At 38.9% G+C, this 20691-nt stretch overlaps 1 protein-coding gene and 1 long non-coding RNA gene across 13 annotated transcripts in view; one reads left to right on the top strand and one right to left on the bottom strand.

Moving 5' to 3' along the window:
- Positions 1 to 20691, bottom strand: part of DLG2 (discs large MAGUK scaffold protein 2) — a 1904207-nt gene that overhangs the window by 983164 nt on the left and 900352 nt on the right. The gene's annotated exons all lie outside the window — the stretch shown is intronic.
- Positions 13953 to 18582, top strand: LOC118501488. Its single transcript, XR_004904113.1, has 3 exons — positions 13953 to 14305; positions 17864 to 17931; positions 18551 to 18582. It is a non-coding gene; the product is annotated as an uncharacterized LOC118501488 (long non-coding RNA).

Below are 20691 nucleotides of genomic sequence, written 5' to 3'. Positions count from 1 at the left end.
TAATAGACACTGATAATATTTAGAGACAAAACACAGTTGCAGCCCTCACTGAGCTCCCTTTGTAGTGACTGAAACCAATCAATCAAAGATGTCATTGATAAGACACATCCTGATTTCAGAGATAATAAATATTTAAAATGTGTGTCTTAAAATTGATGAAATGCCATACTAAAGTACACTATACATGGGTTCCCACGAACACTTTCCCTAGCTTTGGGAGTGTGAAGGGACAGCTTCCTGGAAAATAAAACACCTTTGATTTCTCTTAAAGAATGAAAAGGCATTAGGCAAAGAGACAGCAAGAGTACTAGGAAAGGAATAGCAGGTTCAAAGTCAGGGAGGAGTGATAATGGAGCATAATTTCTCTTATGATATTAAAATGCTTGAAAGAAGGTCTTACATATGTTTCCTCTGGAGAGTTTCAAACAGAGCTTTAAAAAGTTGTGTTAGATTGAAGTCAAATTTATTCTGGGCCATCTCAGTATTAGCAAAAGGATATCACCATTTACGTACCACAGTATAAACGGGCCTGTTGTTACCCTCTCCTTAAAATTTGCAGTGTGGGACTAACATTTTAGGGGATTTTGAAGAATACATTGCTTAGGATAAATAGCCAATTTGAAATCTGAAATATAACTGATACATTTACCATCTACGAGAACAAGGTTTGTGTGCTTAGACTGTTGTATGGCTTGGACATTCATTTATTTACCAACTTGTCCAGGCTAATAGAGGTCATCTGATGCACATTCCCCACTCATCATAACGAAATTTGCTCTAAAAGCTATGAGCAGCTTCTGACCTGTGTTGGGACCTGCTCAGTGTGTTCAGTTCTGTGTGTTTGATTTACTTCTTCTTTCTTGTATCTACTCAGTAAAGATTTTTTTTCTGGATATGAAATATTAGCAATCATAGTGAAGCTTCTCAAATATGTCACTCTTTAGCCTAAAAAGAGTTACCTCCTCCTTAATTTGGATAGGAGTTGTTCAGCCTTGAGCAGAGAATACTCTGTAGGTTGATTACATGCACTACTTGCTGGAATGCAATGATGAAAAAGACAGACAACATTCTTTGTCTTAGGGAGCATCCCTTCTGGTAGAAGTGGCCGACAAAACACAAATAAATGAAATAATCCCGGATTGTCAAAGAAATGTGGAAGTGCTCCAAGACGGCACAAAGGAGAAAGCTTATTCAACAGAGGTCAGGGGACACTTGCTAAAAGGATGTAAAAGCTGAATTCTGAAGAACCAGAGAATTTCCATGTGCAGAGTTGGGCAGACCACATTCCAGATGAAAGGAAAGACTGTGAGAGACTGGGCTGGGGATGAGCCTGAGGGGTTTGGGGCCTGACAGTTTTCTGAAGGAGAGTAAGTGCAGTGTAACATGAGGCAGCAAAGGTAACCTGGGGGCCAGATCACACAGGGCCTTGTAGGTCTTCAGAAGGATTGGGGCACCCATCCTGAGAAAAATGGGAATGCAATAAAGAGTTGCAACAGGAAGAAGTTGTGATATGGTTTATATTTTTAAAGCTGACTCCTGCGCCCTGGCCAGTGTGCAGCCCTAAATGGTTCAAGCCCATAGGACAGATAGAAGAACGTAAATTCCTCAGTTTACACAGGAGGACCCTTAAATTCTCAGAAGATAATTATCTAGTATTTTTATAAAGTTATATTTAGAATTCATTATTAAATCTTTCATGCATACACAATAACTTAGATGAACCATACAAGGTAGAAAGAATAACATAACAAACTCCCTTGTAATTGTCACGCAGCATAAAAAGTTGAATAGCATTGTAAACAGAGTAGAAACTCCTGGGTACTCACCCTTAGCCATATTCATCTCCCTCTCCCCAGAGGTAACTGTTACATGCTTACAGTTTCCTGATTCTCTCACTGGTCTCACTACACAGATATGTGTCTGTGATGGCTACTTTTGTGTGTCAGCTTGGTCCTACTATAAATCCTAGTTATTTAATTTGGGTGTTGCTGTGAAGGAATTCCATAACTCTGGCTAAGATCTACCACAAGTCAACTTTAAGTAGAAATTACACTTGATAACCTGAGTGGGCCTCGTCCAATCAGCTGAAAGACCTCCATAGCAAAACAAGGGCATCTGAGAAAAAAATCTCACTTGCAGACTGCTGCTCCAGTGCCTGCCTGAGCACATACAGCCTGCTGGTCTGCCCTAAGGATTTGGGACTCATCCACTTCCACAATACTGTTAGCCAACTCCTTAAATCAATTTTTTAAAAAAATTTAGAATAAAATAAAAATTTTATTTTATTCTGGTTCTATTTCTTTGGTAGTAATTCTTAAGAAAGTGTAGATTCTATCACTTTTGAAACTTTGCATAAGCAATTTCATATTGTGGCTCTTTTTCTCAAGTATTGTCAAAGTCATTCATATTAATGTGTGCTATCTCATTCATTTCTTTTTAACTTTATGCAGAGCATCATTGTGTGGTACAACGTACCATTTTCTCCCTAAAGACCATTGGGCTATTTTTATTGTCTTTCTTTCTGGAGCAACAAAACTGTAGCAGTACTGCTGTAACTTTTTTGTGTAGGTCTGCTGGTCTCATTAGGGCATACGCCTAGAAGTAAAACTTCTGCATCGTAGAGTTAAGCATCTTCAGCTTTGCTAGATAACCAGACTGTTCTAAAATGGTTGCATCTATCCTCAGGAATATACCAATTTATATCCTACCAGCATATAAGAGCTACAATTGCTCCATGTCCTCGATAAAACCTGGCATTATCAAGGAAAGCACTTCTAGAATCATGCATGGGATTGAAGTATACGTTATATGTGAAAGATGAAAGATAAAAAGATTATTATAAGATTTTTGGCTTCTGTAATAATTAATGTTTGCTCAAAGTGTCATCTTTTAGTTTCTTCTCTATCTCAGATACCTTAGATAAACTTGAACAAATACTATTTCTGATTCAACATCCTCTATGTGTAAGGCCTTTCTTCAGCCACAAGGTGGCAAGCTAATCATCCTCAAAATTAAAGCACAATACTCAGGCAAGAGTGAATGTGACTGTTCTTGGAAAGTTTGTAAAGCAAGAATTTGTTCCTCAGTATATTCTTTATGGATATAATACACATGCTTCTTGCATACTACAACACCCTTATATTTACAAGTTTCCCCTTTTTATACAGGAGTAATCAGAAGGCTTTTTTCTTTCCTTTCCTTTTGTCTTAGAAACACAAAACAAAAACTCTGAACCTGTCACTGCTTTGTAAGCATGCTTACCTGTCTCCTTTTAATTACAGTATGCATCCTAAACTCCTTTGCCTGATGTATCAGACCTTCTACAAAATGTCTTGAACCTGCATTTCTAGCTTCATTTTTTCTTACTTCCTTCCCACTCCAAACATGCACACCCACACCCCCCTGTTTCTCCTTCACTTCTCAGTCCAGTTCTCAGGGCCTGATGCAGTCACACCAAAGTCCTCCCAGATCTGTGTGCCACACTATTCACACCTCCATGACCTGGTGGGGCTGTTAACTTTGAATACTCTGCCATTTCTTTTCTACCTAGTCAACTGAAACTCAACTTTGAGTCTTAGTTGCAATACCACCCTTCTGAGGATGTCAAAGTCTCCTCTAGAAGTTATCTGCAACTCCTCTAGGTCCCCAAATCATGTCATATACCACTGTTAGGGCTGTTGTGTTTTATTATGACTTTTTTACCTTTTGTCTCTCCTTCCATCAAATGTTTGTTACTTACCGGCAAGAAACTATCACAGACTTTTTCATCCTTTTTTTAAAACAATTTTATAGTGTAGAATAGTTTATTTATTAAAAGATTACTGAAATAAGATTTAAAAGCAAAAAACTGATACAACACATTGTTGAAATTCTGGTGAGGGAGCAATGCAAATTAATTGCAATAATCATATGTGCCAATTTTCTTTTTTCCTTTTTTATTCAATTTTTTATCATCACCCGAGGACATTTTTTTCACTGATTTGAGAGAAAGGGAGAGGGGGCAGAGAGAGAGACAGCACTCACTGGCCTTGTTCTACACATCCTGACAGTGGACAGAACCCTCAACCCAGGTATGTGTTCTGACCTGGAGCAAATCCTGTGACTTTTCTGTCTCCAGGAAAACACTCCAAACACGTGAGCCACTCTGCACAGGGCTACAGGCACATTTTAAAATAACTGGAAGAACATGAGATTATGTAAAATTAGATTTCACCTTATGGTATTCATAAATATTTTCAATGTGATGAAGTTTTCACATTATTTGGTAGTCACATAGTTCAGAGACATTACTACATTTCAGGGACACCACAAAAAGAATGTAATACAATAGAAGACAAAGTCTACTCTAAAAGAACTGCAAAAAGAAAAGCTGTGATTATTATTTTTTTAAAAAATTTTTAATATATTTTAATGTGGGTTTTTTTTTAAAGATTTTATTTATTTATTTTTAGGGAGGGAAGGGAGGGAGAGAGAGAGAGAGAGAGAGAGAGAGAGAGAGAGAGAGAGAGAAACATCAATGTGTGGTTGCTGGGGGTTATGGCCTGCAACCCAGAAATGTACCCTGGCTGGGAATCGAACCTGGGACACTTTGGTTCCCAGCCTGCACTCAATCCACTGAGCTACACCAGCCAGGGCTAAAGCTGTGATTATTATACAAACATTGAAACTTTTACTAAAGCTTCAGATAATATTTTTCTCAGAGAGAAGGTGTCAGTCAGCTTGGGCTGCTAAGACCAGGGTAAACTGGTATATTATACAGAATACCGAAGATTGAGTGGCTTAAACAGGAGTAATTTATTTCCTTAGAGTTCTAGAAACCAAGACTGAAGGCAAAATCAGGGTACCAGCTTGGTCAGTTCCTGCTGTGAATTTCCTTCTGGCTTGTAGATGGCTACCTTCTCACATGACCTCTTAAGATCAGGAACAATAAAAGGATGCCCACTCTTGCTACTTCTATTGAAGATTGTACTGGAGGTCCTTTTGCAGGTTCTAGAGGCTGCCTACATTCCTTGGCAATTGGTACTCTTCTCCAAGCAGCTTCGTATCTCTGTGGCTGTCCTTCCACAGTTGTGTCTCCCTCTCATATGCTTTTCTCTAACTCTGTTCTAATGCCTTGCACTATGATGCCTGGCCAGCAGGAAGATCTCAATGAATGCTGGCTAGCTTGCTGAATGAATGAATGAATGTATGAATATTATATGAAAGTGAATATTTTAATTTTAAGTAATTTATATTTTCTACCAGTATGTATAGTACTTAACAGTGCTTATATTATTAGAATTTTTATCTAATATTACTGTTATTGTTATTATAAGAAAAATCACTTAAAAGTAAACTAACTGAATTGTCACCAAGATGTAGGAAATCCTGCTTCTGGCCATGAGGAGGTAAGCCAAGAACAGCTGGGAAGGTGGCATAGCTCAGGAAACAATTACAGACCCAAGCCATATGTGCATATGCAAATCAGTATAGTATACTTATATAATAAAGTAGTTCACTTAATGAATGTGATTACATAAATCATCGGGTTTAGCTGTTGGCATGAGGAGTTTCCATAATTCAGGTGACATGTCAAATATTTTTCTCAGCAAAGATATTGATTTTGCACAAAGGTTATAATTTAACAAACACATAAGATTGATTTTTAAAGCTCTTAGTGCAGGGCTATAGGGATCTCAGTAGAATTGTAACTACTTCTAATTAAAAGCTTCAACATGCAAATATGTGCCACGAGGCGTTAGGTACCATATGTTATACTCTGATCTGAATTTGCTAACTTCGCCTCTTTACTCAGGTGAACATAGTTCCTTTCCTGATCAGTAATGTTTTGCATTTTATCTTCTTGGGTTTAGACCTAGGAGATTTTTCTACGTTAAATCATTCTAGAATCTCCACTCCATTTTAATTTAAAATAATTACATTAATAGTTAATTAACAGTGCAAGGAAATGGGCTATGCCCCAACATGTTGCTTTTGACATGTTCCTTCCACTGCTTTTTGCTATAGATATTATTTTGATAAAGGCCTACTCTATGCTAGATATCCTTCTAGGAGGAAGAATCTAAACCTCAAAAGATTTATATTGCTATACCAGAGAATTTTGTGTACTTGTTGGGCATATGTACAAAGAAGTTCATCCCACTAATTTTAACAGAATCTTTTCAGATACTTTCAGAGAATAGTAGCTGTAGGACTGTATCTAGTCCAGGCCCCATGTTTGGAAACTTGATCTTGAAGTCAAATCTAATAGGAAAGCCACCTTGTATTGGTTTTGGTCAACCTTCTCCAATGGAACAAGTGAAGTCAGCACATAAATGGCTGTTGACTAGTATTGAATACCCATAGTGTGCAAGGCACTATTCATTCAACTGAAACTCATTAATTCAAGTGAATAACGAGGTCCCCATTAGGAGGGCTCGCATTTTACAAATGACCAAGCAAGAGAAAAACACCCAGCTGAAGGCAACAGAACTGGCAGGCACTTTCATCATCTGCTGTTAATTGGAAGAAGTAGAACTTAATTTTATTCAGAATAATTCTTCATTGTGGCTTTGGAAAGTAATGAAGTCTCACGGGATCTGAATGGGCTCCTCTAATAAACTCTACATGAGACATGGCAGACTGGTTGAAGGAGAAGAGGGGTGCTCTTATAAAATTTTAAGGTCTATGGGAAAGTATAATAAAGTGAATGACACCTATGTTTTTGTGTCCAAAGCAGCAGAAGAATCACAAAATTGTTTTCTCTGGCCATCCATGGACTGCTCTCGTTGAAGCTAACTTACAGAGTGTGGAAGGTTGAAAGAAAGAAATGAGGGACATGATGAACTTGAGTTACAGATGGAGTACCTACTACTCCAAGAGGTCTGGGTACCTGCCTTTGCTATGAAGGAAAATTAATAAATTGATGTTCTGGAGTTAGAGTACTCATGCTTTTTCATATGACTTGACATTGCAATTTCCTAATGAAGGACTATTCCTTACTAGTGTCTCCCTATCATTATTTCATTATAATTATTTATATTATGTACTCTTTCAACAATTATTTACTGGGCATCTCTAATTAGCTGGGTACTCTTCTAAGTATTAAGAATACAATAATCTACAAAACAATTTTACTGCCCACCCTCGTGGAGTTTACAGTCTGGCAAATCCCAAATGCATACATCACTACTTAATTACAGCCATAACATAAGCTATGAAGAAAAAGCACACTGGACATTTGGAGTACATACTAGTAAGCAGCAATCCACATATTTCAGTTGTTATGGGTGATAACACGAATGACAGCTACCCTTAACTGATCACCCATTCTATTTCAGGCATTATGCTAGGTGCTTGGCATTATTTTTTATTTTTACAAATACTTTGTATAAATCAAATAACCTGTCACCGAGGAGACTCTTATCCTATGGATTTCATGATGCCAGTTGCCACCAAACATCTCTCATCCACGTGCTGGTTACTGCCTGAGGGCTGCCACTTTGCCATCTCTCTTTGAAGACCTAGTTTAGATGTCATCTTGTCTAAGAAGCCTTCCATCTGGGAAGCCAATGTTCTGTCTCCTGTACTTTCCAATGATCTCAGTTTAAACTCGGATACGTTAAAATGCAATTGATCTGTGTGCATGCTGACTTCCCCACATGACTATAATATTCTTGAGGAAGGAGACTAACATTGAACTCTTTTATTTATTTTTATAGTCCCTGCATCTTGCAAGCTCAGTACTTGACATTTATAGGTACTCAATAAATATTTATTGAACCACTGTTGAGTGAAATAAAATTTGTTCTTACAGTCTATCGCAAGACTGCAACACATAGTAGAAAATACAGACAATATTTTATTTGAATTGTAAAAGTATTTGAAAAGCAACTTGTTGATTAATAAGTATCAAGAATAGACCATGAACCTGGTACACAATACATATTAATTTGAAGATTTTAAAAAGACATTGTTTTTACTCCCTGAGTGATGATGGAAACTATAAATGTCAAACAGCAACTGGGTTTCAACCAACAGAATCCATCCAGATATTCTAGCCTTGCACCTGTTTTGCAGTCTTGACTCTTGCTAACATAATGTGACATGTGCTTTGAAAATGTTACACTTTTACAATATCAATCAATGTCTAATAAAATCAGTGACCCTGGAGCTGGAAGGAACTGGGATGTCCTTGGTTCAGCTCCCGGCCCAGGGGAGGACCTGCTCGGGGTGGATGGCTCCCACAGGCTGAATGACGACTATGTAGGTCTCCTGACCCTGAACCTGCGGCCACTCCCACTGGGACTGCCTGTGTCTGTACCTATGATCAGGCTCTAAAACACCATTTAATGTAACAGAAAAAAAGATAGAAAAAATGGTGGCTACCTACTTTCTTTTTTGCATTGGACAACTCACTTATTTTAGAGGGACAGTCCAACTAAACTCAAATTCCAGCACCTACATGAAGCCTTCCAGGCTTGCCTCACTGAAAATGCTCTCTCCCTCCGCCTTCTGTCACTCAGCGTTTATAGCAGTTAGCTTGAAAGTTATACCTTGGTATTTTGGAATTGCTCACATCATTTATTTAAATTAGAGTCTAAGAGATGTATGTGTTCTGCCTTACAACTAAATTAATTCTAACAGTAATTTTGTCTTTTATTTCCTGATATTCCTCCAAGCAATTGGCATGGTTGATTTACCTTGTACATGTTAGATTAAGGATGCATAAAAAAACCCCTAAGATATAAATTAAATTTTATTTATTTCTTAGAAAAAAATACACCTTTTTAAAACCACAGTTCAATTCCACTTAAATATGTTTACCTTGTGTAGCATTTCTATAAAAATCCATTCACTATCAGGCTATATTCCTTGTACTGGGCACAGTGACTAGAATACAAGAATCTCTAAATAAATTTATGTTGAGTGAGGGAATGAAGGAAGAATCCATTGACACCTGGATTTGTCTGCCACCTCAAAATCTCATGGTGAGTAAACAGATGAATAAATGAACAGATGCACCCCCACAGCATGTGCACACATGCAGGGAACCCTATGCATCACACGATTGTCATTTGTTTTTATTATGTTTAACACAAATGTTGATTTTTTTTAAAAACCTGACCTTTATTGAGGCCTTCTTCTAACATAATTAGTGAGAAGTAAAGACTGGATGACCTTTTGACAGCAATCCCCCGAGCTGGAAGAAGTCATGTTTTTCTCCGGAACCTGGCATTTCTGCTGTGAGCAGCAGCCCAGGGAGCTCACTAGAAGGGTCACGGTGGCAGAGCTGACAGATGGGGTTCCGGTGCTATTTCTGATTCAGGTTGAAGTAGTTAAAACGAGTTTTGTTTTTGTAACTCCTGCATAGCTGGTTTTTAGTTCCAGAAAGTTTAAGTGAAGTAGGTATGTGAACACCAGAACAGTGACAGTGACTCTGGGGCCTGGGGCCTGGCTCTGCCTCTCAGTAGACCTGTGACCACAGCAAAGGTACTCCTCCTCCTCTAGGTTCTCATCTAAAACTTTTTAGGGAACTAGGACAGAACAGCAGTTTTCTGTTGTCCTACAGAGATACACTGATGTGTCATGTTTAATTGTGGGAAACATTGCAGGTATTCTGATATTAATATATTGATTGTAAATCATTTACTTCAAAAGAAAGGAGAACAGATTTAAGAAGATACAACATCAAATCTCACTCACTTTCTGTTGTGTTTACTTTAAAGGAAGAGAAAAGAATCGCATTACAGCAAATTCAACTACAGAAAGCACAGCTATTTTATGTAGTTTAGAACTGTTTAAGGGACTCTGATGCTGTGACAATATGAGATGGCTGTGCTCTTTCATTACAATATTTTGAAAGATTTCATAAAAGCTTGGGTATGTTTATAGGAATGAGTTACCCCCTCATGCCTGTTATGGAAGAAAATGCTTAGAATAGCAGGCAAAAGGCTGGCTTAATCCCCGTTAGCACTGAGCTGCAGTGATTTGGATCAGAGTCAGCTCCAGGGGACTGGCTTTGCAGAGTCCCTGGGGACACAGCAAAGGTCCGAGGAGGGACTTCTGCCCTCAAAGGAGCCCAGCCCAAGAGTGTACACACTGCTCTTCAGCTTGGCAAGACAGCAAGAGGGCTGATTAGGAGAGAATAGTAAGAAAGAGGACTTGAATGTGCCTAAATATCTTCTGCTTTAAATATCATAAATAGCATCTACATTTCTATTTCTGCATATATGTGGTTTAATTAATATTTACAGAGATTTTTCTTTAATAAAAAGCAATTCTAACAGAACTTTGCTGAATTATGGTTATGAGTCTTGAGTTTCCATATTTGTCCAATGGTTCGAATTAAATATTATCTAGGACCCCTTTTAAGAAATCTCTTAAGCAATTTTCTCAAAAGGTAGACATGAGTGCCTGGCTACCACAGCCTGGTACAGCTACCCAAATCATAGATATTAAACCAGAAAGCCATTCTTGCTCTTCTCCTAGGTGTGTTTGCAGTCTAATGCACTTTAGTGATAACATCACAGTGCAATGTGATGGATGTGTTAAGTGTAAATGGCCTCAAGAGCTAATCTATACAGATGACCTTTTGTGAGACATCACAAGTTCTATTCTAATGTTAAAGACTTCTACAACTTCTTTTGTAACCATTTCTGTGTTTACCCATGTTTGAGGTTCTTCCTGATATATTACTCTTTCCTGATGTATTCCTGATATATATGTTTAAAGAATTTCCTTCTAATCTTCAAATTCCAAAACAAAACTAAAATGTTTTCATCTCAGTTGAAATTAAACGTATAAGTGGCTGGCTGCCCATGTACATTGGCGTTAATACTGTTTCCAGTAGAGGCCTCAGACACATAAAATAGTTCTCTCTCAATCAGAAGGAAGCGCTCAAAATGCCCATACAATGTCCCAACTGGCTGAAAGCAATAGAATGAAGAATCAGAACGCTTGGAAGTGTTCAGGTGTGAATCTACCAGTTGTTTACTGTGTAGCACTGGGGGGATCTTTTAAGTTCACTGAGTTAGTTTACATTTGTAAATGGGAACAAGATTTCCACCCTACAGAGCTTATTATGATAAACAAAGTGACTAGAACATGATAGTGTCTAATAAATATTAGCTAGCCCTAAGGCCCATAGAACACTATGAATGCCACTGAAGGAACATTCTCAACCCCAAGAAAAACAGCACGATGCCTGGAGCATAGTAGGTGCTCGATGCTAATTGTATTTGTTAAATGAATGAGTGATTATTACTCGCATTCAAACGTTAGCAGGAAAGGGTCACATCATAGGCATTGATGTCCTAGCTCAGGTTTATGTAGGTCGGAGATGAGTCTGATCACAAAACAGGTGCTTGTGAGAACAGGACCCAGATCATGTAACATATTGCTATAAATGTAGTTGTACTCATATCAGCTTCTTCTACAAGCTTATGAACTTCTTGAATGCAGGGGCTGCATTTTAAATGTCTTTACAACCTTCAAAACAACCTTAGTGATCAACAAATATGATCTTCTCAGTAAATATATGATCTAGTTGAGTACTGCTGTCCCTTAGCTTGTAGTATTGTTTCTAGATGAAATTTACATGGAGTAATAGTTTTTCACTTCTGTATAAGAAAATGAAATTTTGGTCAAATAGTATCAGAAGCAATTTCTCAGAAACATGGTTTTTGATCTTTAGGAAAACCAAATAGTAGCCTAGGGCTTCCTCATAAACTCATCCAAAAGAATCTATGTAAATTGAGGTTTAAAAAAGGTAAAGTGTTGGATGCATACAGGATTTAAGGACTAGGTCAAAAAGACCCCTGTTTGCCAACATTTGAGTCAGTGTAAAAAATGGCAGGGGAAACCCTCTGTTATGTGACAAACTAAATTGATAACTGATTATGTAACAGAAGTGTGTTAAACCAGACTGTGTGGGTTCAGAAAAGCACAGCTGTTTATAGTCAAAAGGAAGGCCGCCATGCTGCCACAGTTCCGCTAACCTTGTTCCACTTTCAAGTGGATGGCAGGATAAATTTTGTAAAAAGCGTACTATAAAAAACCCTGACTCAGTCCTTTCTTGGGTCTGCAGAATGAAGAGGGTCAGCTTTACTTAAGTGATTGGCTTCCTGTTTTTCGTAATTATACAAAATGAGGCCAATGCAAAACACAGCTGGTGGAAACTCAGATGTTGCTCAAAGGCTGCAACACATAACTACTTTGTGATGAAAAACAGAAAATACTTGCTGGCGAGGAGAGAGCAGCAGTGACACATTTCCAGGGACGTGCTTACTACAGCTAAAAAAAATTTCACCTCGGAAAATAACACAAGGTGAATGTCTTGCTGAAGGGTATAAATGGTAACCGTTAACTTAGACACACATGTGTTATTGAACAAAATAGAGAGGGAGAAGGGAAAAGTGTCATGATGGAGAACACTGAATAATTGGTGTATGAATGATTATGATTATGATACCTAGGGGGCAACACAGGGTTTCTTCGGTATAAACGAAAACTCAAACCATCCTAGGCAGTGAGAAAATGAGCTGCAATGTATACGAATGGATAACTAGTCAGCCGCAGGGCATGGCGTGGAATGAGGTCTCCCGAGGAAGAGAGGCTGTATTGCTTCACCAGGGCTCGGAACAGATACTAGGTACTATGTGTCCTTAAAGCAGCTACTCATACATTTGATGACTCGCGGCTGGATCCCTACTCATCTTTCACTGCTGAGTTCAGTTACTACATACTCTGGGATGCGTTTTACCACAATCACAAAGAAATAACACATCTTCATCACACTTCCTCAGTGCTGCGTAGCACTAACCAAACTATCAATATTGATTGTGTATGGATCTGCCTACCTGCTATTGCATGTACTCCTTCAAAGTAGAGGCTGTGACTTGATCATTTCTGTAATTCCCCCAGCAATTAGCACCATGCAAGCCCTTAAGAAGAGTGCAATAAGTGTTAGCTGAATGAATGAATCAATTTAAATAAACATATGGATGACTAAACTGTATGTCTTTATGTGTTCAGCCTCATTGCTAGAGTGAGCAGATAATTTCAACTCAACACATCTTTATTTATCCTGCCCTTGCTGTGTGTCAGGTGCTGTGCTTGATACTATTAGAAGTAGGCATAGCTCCCAACTCGGAGAGTTAGAATTATACACGGTTGCTGGGCCACTCCAGGTGAAGCCTTGAGGGCCGGTGTTACACAGCCGACAGTGGCCACCCAATCACTACATCATAGTATAAAATGTATTAGCCAGAGTTATCTCCAATATCTGTTTTTCTCTCCTACTGCATTAATAAGACCTTAACATTTTAGCTGAATCTAAAGAGGTTAGAAGAAACCTCTTCAATAAGAGAGCTCAGACAATCCTAGGAAATAAGAAAATAAGCTTCAAAGGATTGCTAATAGAGCACCGTTCAGATGTGCAGTATGATGTAGAATTAGGCTTGCTGAGGAGAGTCCTCAGCTTAACTAAGATTTAAAACGAGTTTTAAGTGCTGTATAATATTTTTTTTAAAAGCTGCTCACATATAAGGGATGACTCCTATGAGTTGCTTCTTATCTTTCATAACTGCTACAGAGTAAGGCTCACTACTCGTTACAGCCATCCCTCAGTGTCCATGAGGGCTTGGTTTCAGGACCCCTGCACATACCAAACTCCGCAGATGCTCGAGTCCCTTGTATAAAATGGCAAAGTGCTTACATATTACCTATGCACATCCTCCTGTACACTTTAAATTCTCTCTACAGTACTTACAATATCGAATGCAATGTAAATTTATGTAACTAGTTGTTGCACTGTATTATTTAGTGATCAACTTTCTGGAGTATTTTTTTCTGAATATATTTGATCCACACTTGGCTGAATCCATGGATGCAAAGCCCACAGTTGGGGGGAGGAGGCGACTGTATTGTTACAGAATAAGGTCACATTTCACAGCCTGCCTTGCAGCTACATGTGACCAATGGAATGGAAGCAGAAATATTTTGTGGCAGTTCCGGGGCACATTCCTTAAGATAAGGTGTTTAGGCACCTTTTCCCAATTTCATTTTATCCTGTCTTTTTAATTTAAGATTCAAGTTACCTCTGGTGGATGAGCAAGAAGAGGAAGACTGGGTCACAGAGAATGTGAAGCAGCCCAGTGCAGCACTGCCAGGCTGACAACCTGGCCTTTGCTGTGAGAGAGAAATGAACTTCCACTTTAGTGAAGCTGCTGCTGTTTTAGTTTCCATCAATTTGTAGCAGTGACTTATCCTAACTAAACATCTGTGTTGACATCCATGTTGTCAACTGGGTTTGGATGAGGTAAGGGTGGCAGTTAGAAGGTGAACGTATAAAAGGATGGACCTTTAAATAAAATAATGACTAAAAATTTCATGAGGGAATTTAAAAATTATTGTATTTTTTTCCATTACTATTTAGTCCACTTATGGACCTCTCCCAGCCCACACTCACCAAACTGTTGTCCATGTCCATGAGTCCTTTTATTCTTTTTGATCAACCCCTCCACCCTCTAACCTCCCCCACTCCCCTTAGCTGTCATCCTGCTGTCTCTCTATGAGTCTGTCTCTATTTTGCTTGTTAGTTCATTAGATTTTACACATGAGTGAAATCATATGATATTTGTCTTTCTCTGACTAGGTTATTACACTTAGCATAATGTTCTCCAGGTCCGTCCATATTGTCACCAACAATGAAATTTTCTTCTTCTTTTATTTATGGCTGAGTAGTATTCCACTGTGTAAATGTCCCATAGTTGTTTTATTCACTCATCTACTGATAAATACTTGGGCTGCTTCCATATCTTGGCAATTGTAAATAATGCTGCAATGAACATATGAGTGCTTATATTCTTTCTAATTAGTGTTTTAGATTCCTTTAAATGTATTCCCAAAACTAGTATTACTGGTCAAAAGGCAGATCCATTTTTTAAACAATGGACAAAGGACTGTAATAGATACTTCCTCAAAGAGAACATACAGATGGCCAAGAGACATAAGAAAAGATGTTTAATGCTACTGAACATCAGAGAAATGCAAATTAAAACCACAATGAGATATCATCTCACACCTGTCGGAATGACTATCATCCATAAATTAACAAACAACTAGTGCTGGCAAGAATGTGGAGAAAGGGGAACCCTTTTGCAGTGTTGGTGGGACTAGTGCAGCCACTGTGGAAAGCAGTGTGGAGATACCGTATTAGTGGATATTTAATCTATATTTGTAGAAAAAAGATGAATTCTATGTCATGGCATGTAGATCTTTTAGAATTAGCCACTACCTAATTTTCTAGCCTGGAAATATACCCAGTTACTGGTAACCCCCTACCCCAATCACCTTGCAGTTTCACGCTTCCTTGCCATTTATCGTATTGTACTCTGCTCTCTTCTTTAACTGATTACTCTTATTTGCTCAAGGTTCAGCTCAAGTATAGTTATCTCCTACAGGAAGGCTCCATTCACTCCCTTCTCATCGGTACTTCACTGTGCTGACCCATAATGCCCTGTGCATACTATTGTCTTAGATCTGATCTCATTTCATTCCAATAATTTGTTCCTTTGTCTATCTTTCCTCTCTAAATTGTAAGATTTTTGAAAGATAAAATAGCACTTGGTGTTTGTTAGCCATGTTTTTCAGTTTAATCCAGCACATAATGGATATCACATAGTAGGCACCATCTGGCTCACAGCAGTATCATGTAGGTACCTCACCTGGTATCACAGTCCATCGTTAGCTTTGCCTTGTATTACATGGAAATCTAAAATCTACCCTTGCTCAATTCCTAGAGCCTGGTTCTTCCTGAATCCTGTGACAGACACGTCCTTGATTTCTATCACTATTTTCTCTGAGGACATATTACTTTGTCCTCTCCCCTTCTTTTACCAACTTAGTTCAGAAAATATATTTTTGGGTACCTGCTTGCCCAGATACTGGACTAGAAGTATGTCTTAGAATTAATTTGTCAAAAAATTTTCTCTACATTTTATTCTATTCTTTTCTGCCAATTTCTTCATAGAGCAAAGTTATCCTCGTGACTCAAAGCTGGAGGACTAGAAAAGAGGGGTGGAGAAAAATCTGTCTTTTGACATTTAAAAGATATGTGCTAAAAGTAGAGAACAGTTAGCACTTCTATTTAATAGTGAGAAGAGGCCACACACATTTATGAACATTCAAAACGACCCCGCTCTGTATTCTTACCAGCCAAACAGGCCTACACTATAAAGGGGAGTGCACAGAAAAAAAAAAAGAACTCTTGTCATAAATGCCAAAGTTGGGCTGATAGATAAGGGACTTATTCCTTTAGATAGTTTTCTCTTTCTCTTTCTTCTTCTTTTTCCTCTTTCTCTTCTCCTCCTCCTGCATGGAGAAGAAACCTAAGACTATGTTGCACCCATTTCACAGAGTAGCATAGCAACAGAATCCTTTGATGAACTGCTTATGAGGAGACTACTCTTTTCTGCCATGTCTTCTTCTCTGTGGCTCAGTGTGGCACCCTCCCCACTTCTTGCTCACCAACTGTCAAGTGCACCCGTCTTTTTGTACTTTCCCCACTCATGGACTCACAGCACACTCTTCTTCCACACAGCTCAGGAGATGGGACATGCAGATGCAAAAAGCCTCTGAATTCCATTAGTATAGATCCAGAAGGATTGAGTGAGTGCTGGGGGAGTGGGGTGGGGGGAAGGCTTGGGTTTCCAAACATATTCATCACTTCAGGGAGAAGATGGAAAACAAGCATGGAAGACATGGTAACCCATAACCGACTAAATAAGCATGTGGACATCTGGGTTTAATAATAACTACTTTTACTTATTGCACATGCACTATGTATCAGGCATAGTTCTGGGTACTTCCTCTGCTTCACCTCAGTTGATATTCAAAATTCTTTTTTTTTAAGATTTTATTTTTAGAGAGGGAAGGGAGGGAGAAAGAGAGCGAGAGAGGGCCATGGCCTGCAACCCAGGCCTGTGCCCTGACTGGGAATCGAACTTGCAACACTTTGGTTCACAGCCTGTGCTCAATCCACTGAGCTACGCCAGCCAGGGCGGTATTCAAAATTCTTTTGGGAACTAAGTCTATTCTCATTTTACACAGATGAAACTGAGTTTCTGAAAGATTAAGCAGAGTCTAGACTTAAATCTGCATTATTTTGAATCTGATGTTACAGTATATTGCAAACATAGCCACAAGTCTTTGTAGTATGTTCTATTAAGAGGTAGAGTCTATTGTCTACTCCCTGAACATGGGGTGGCTCATGACTTGCTTTGGCCAATGGAATGCAACAAAAGTGATGTGGCAGTTTAAGATTAGATCTCAGGAGGCTTCACTTTGTCTCTTTGTGGGATGCCTGCCACTAGAAACATGTGAGCAAGCCTGCAAGATCTTCCTAGAGAATAAGAGACTATGTAGAGTAGAGATGTCCCACCACAGTGGAGACACTTTGGCATGTCAACCCCTGGCTGAGATCAGCCAAATCAGCAGGACCTTTCCAGCTGAGATCAGCCCAAGTTGCTGGTCTTCAGAATTTGGAAGAGGCAATTCACCCTGAGCCCTGAGAGCTCCTGCATGTTCTTTCTGGGTATGCAGAAAAGGCAAGACCCTGACCACCCTCCACCTGGGCCATTTCTCAGGGTGGTATTTGCAGTGAGAAACTTTGAGGGATATGGTGATGTTTTCCTTTAGGATAGAAACCAGGCTTGCTATAAAAAAGCTCCCCAGTGTCAGTATTCCACGGTTGTCATGCAAAACTACTGGCTATGTAGCATCCAGCCTAGATGCCCCCTTTTCCCCATGGTACCTGGAGTCTCAGAGAAACCAAAACCAACACACTGACTGATGTTCAGGCTGTTTTTCATGCCATAGGCAGGGAAGACCTTTGTCTCTGCCCCAGGAGTGAGGTGTCTTCTGCCATCATCCAAGACGATAAGCTTGCAGGTAAGCTTAGTAACTGGTAAGTAGAATAAAATCTCTCACTAATACATATCTGTGAGCCAAATAAATGGTGATTGTTTTACGTCATTACGTTTTCACTGGGCAGCAATAGATCACTAGTAACAATGCCGGCAGTCTGACCCCTCTGCCAGTGTTGTCCAAGGTGTGGATCCAGAAGTGAACACAATTTTACGAGTGTAATTAAAATCTTTTTTAATTTATATTTTTAAAATGTTTGCTACTTTTACAGTTACCAATGAAGTAGCAAATTATGCCAGTTTCCATTTTTGTACTTATATATGAGGGGGGACCCCCCAAAATGGAATTATCTTCTGGAGGGCAGGCCCCTGGTAGTATAGGCTTCCCCTGCTAGGTAAGTGTTCTAGGAGCCCATCTGTAGCAGTGTACCAGCTGGCATTGTTGTGAGAGGCTGCATTTGGCTTCAGTGAATTTCTCTGAAGACTCTTTCAATGCGTTTGCCCATTTCATGATGTATGAATGCACCACCCACACCACACTGAGTGTTTAGCAGTTTTTGATCAAAAACAGCATGCCCTCCATGCCTCACCCTCCCTATTCACCAGATCTCACCCCTAGCAACAATTTTTTTTTGTATCCCCAGATGAAAGAAGTCCTCAAAGGAAAACTTTTTGCCTATGTGAAAGAGGTGAGACAAAAAAATAGCAGAAGCACTAAAAGGCATCAAAACTGACAAGTTCAAAAACTGTTTTGAGCAGTGGAAAGAATGTTTTGATAGGTGTATTGCATCAAATGGAGAGTACTTTGAAGGTGACTTGAAGTTTAAATATGTAAGAATAAATATACAATTTTTTATAAATAAATTCCATTTTGGGGGGTCTCCTCTTCTAAAATTAAAAATGAATTGATCTAAAGCAGTGATTTTCAACCTCCTTCATCTCATGGCACATACAAACTATACTAAAATTCTGTGGCACACCAAAAAATATATTGTATTTTTTGCTGATCTGACAAAAGAAATAGGTATAATTTTGATTTATTCACACCAGATAGCTATTGTGTTGGATGCTATTTACTTTTTTTTAATATGACAATCTAAGCCGAAAAAAGTCAGTGCCCCTGACTAAATAGTCAGGTATTACATGTTTTAAAAATTCTTGTGGGCCTTGGCCGGGTGACTCAGTCAGTTCGAGCATCACCCTATGCACCAAAAGGTTGCAGGTTCAATCCCCGGTCTGGGCACATAACTAGGTAGAGGGTTTGATCCTCAGTCAGGGTACATATGGGAAGCAACTGATCATTGTTTCTTTCTCTCCCTTCCTCTCTATAAGTTCAACGAACATATCCTTGGGTGAGGATTAAAAGAAAAATTCTTGCAATACACCAGTGTGCCATGGTACACTGGTTGAAAATCACTGATCTAAAGAAAAGCATTAATAATAACTCAAGGTGCTGCTTGAATATGAAAAAGACTATGATGACAAAAAATAAATATCTGAATCTTAGGAATCACTATACAAATTCATATTGATTCTTCTTGAAAGAAACAGGATCCCTCAAATTAATGTAGCACTAACATTAAGGGGGGCTGCTAGATAATGAATGACATTACACTTCAAATACTACTGAGGAGAAAAATTACTCTACCTTGAACAATATACATTTAAAAAAGCATTTTCCTCAAATATAGCCATTCAGGTAAAGAACCAAATGCAATAGGCACCTAGATTGGAACTATACACATTCTGTTGGAACAGAAGAACAGGAGAAAAGCAGGTGTTGAGTGTCTATTACAGCAAAGGACCATCAGATACTGCAGGGAGAAAAGACTGCCCACTTCTCCTAGCACTTCTCCAGAGCGAAAATGTTAGCTTGCAGTACTGGCTCATCCTCATGCTCAAGGCTGGCAAGCTCTGAGTAACTCTGAAATCCCCTTATGAACAAATGAGAACTACGAAGACTTCTTAAAGGCAGCTGTGATGAGAGAATCACAAAATACGATATCGTGGAAGGAACTTAATTCAACAATTCCTTTATTTCACAGAAAAGGAAGTGAGCACCAGGGTGGGGAGTAACTTGTTCAGAGTCACACAGCAAGTCAGCAATGAGAGAGCAGAGTCTCCAGATCTGTAGTCTCTCTGCTTAGCTTTCTTCACGACTCAATGCCTCGCTCCCTCTGTGTGGTTTACTGACTGAAATAGAGTAACTAACATATGCAGAGAGAATGGGATTTAGGAAAAGGCAGATACCTTTCCAAAAACTGCTTTTCCCCAGCAAGGAGGGTGAAAAAGCTATCAACACTCACATGGTTACAGAATTTACATCAATAATGTTACAGGGCATATATTATTCTCTTAAATTAATGTTTCTCCTAAGTAGTAAAAAAAATAAAAATCCCTTAAACTTCTTAAACAGTAATGCCAAATTAGCATATTGGTGTCAATTTTGACTGTTTTCATCTCTTGCTTTTTTGGATCAGGTTTTACATAAACATATCTTTGTTGGACTTCTCCCCCAAAAAGCACTCACCCAGTCAACAGATCATGTCCAACTACAGCTTGTTAATACATCCCTGAGGTTTCCCTCCCCCACACTCACTCCATCTCTACAAAACTGATCTGCTTCACCATCATCAGCTTCCCCCTGGGCTACTGTCACACTTTGATAATTGTCCACCCTACTCTCAGCTGGGTTCCTTTCAAATGCATTTCCTCTCATTGCAACTGAAGAGTTTTGCCATTTGAGCTAACCAAATCTTGTCACTGACTTTGTGAGCACCTTTAA

Source organism: Phyllostomus discolor, chromosome 6 (assembly GCF_004126475.2).
Source record: "Phyllostomus discolor isolate MPI-MPIP mPhyDis1 chromosome 6, mPhyDis1.pri.v3, whole genome shotgun sequence".
Classification (NCBI taxonomy): domain Eukaryota; kingdom Metazoa; phylum Chordata; class Mammalia; order Chiroptera; family Phyllostomidae; genus Phyllostomus; species Phyllostomus discolor.
This window is presented reverse-complemented; position numbering and strand designations above follow the sequence as displayed.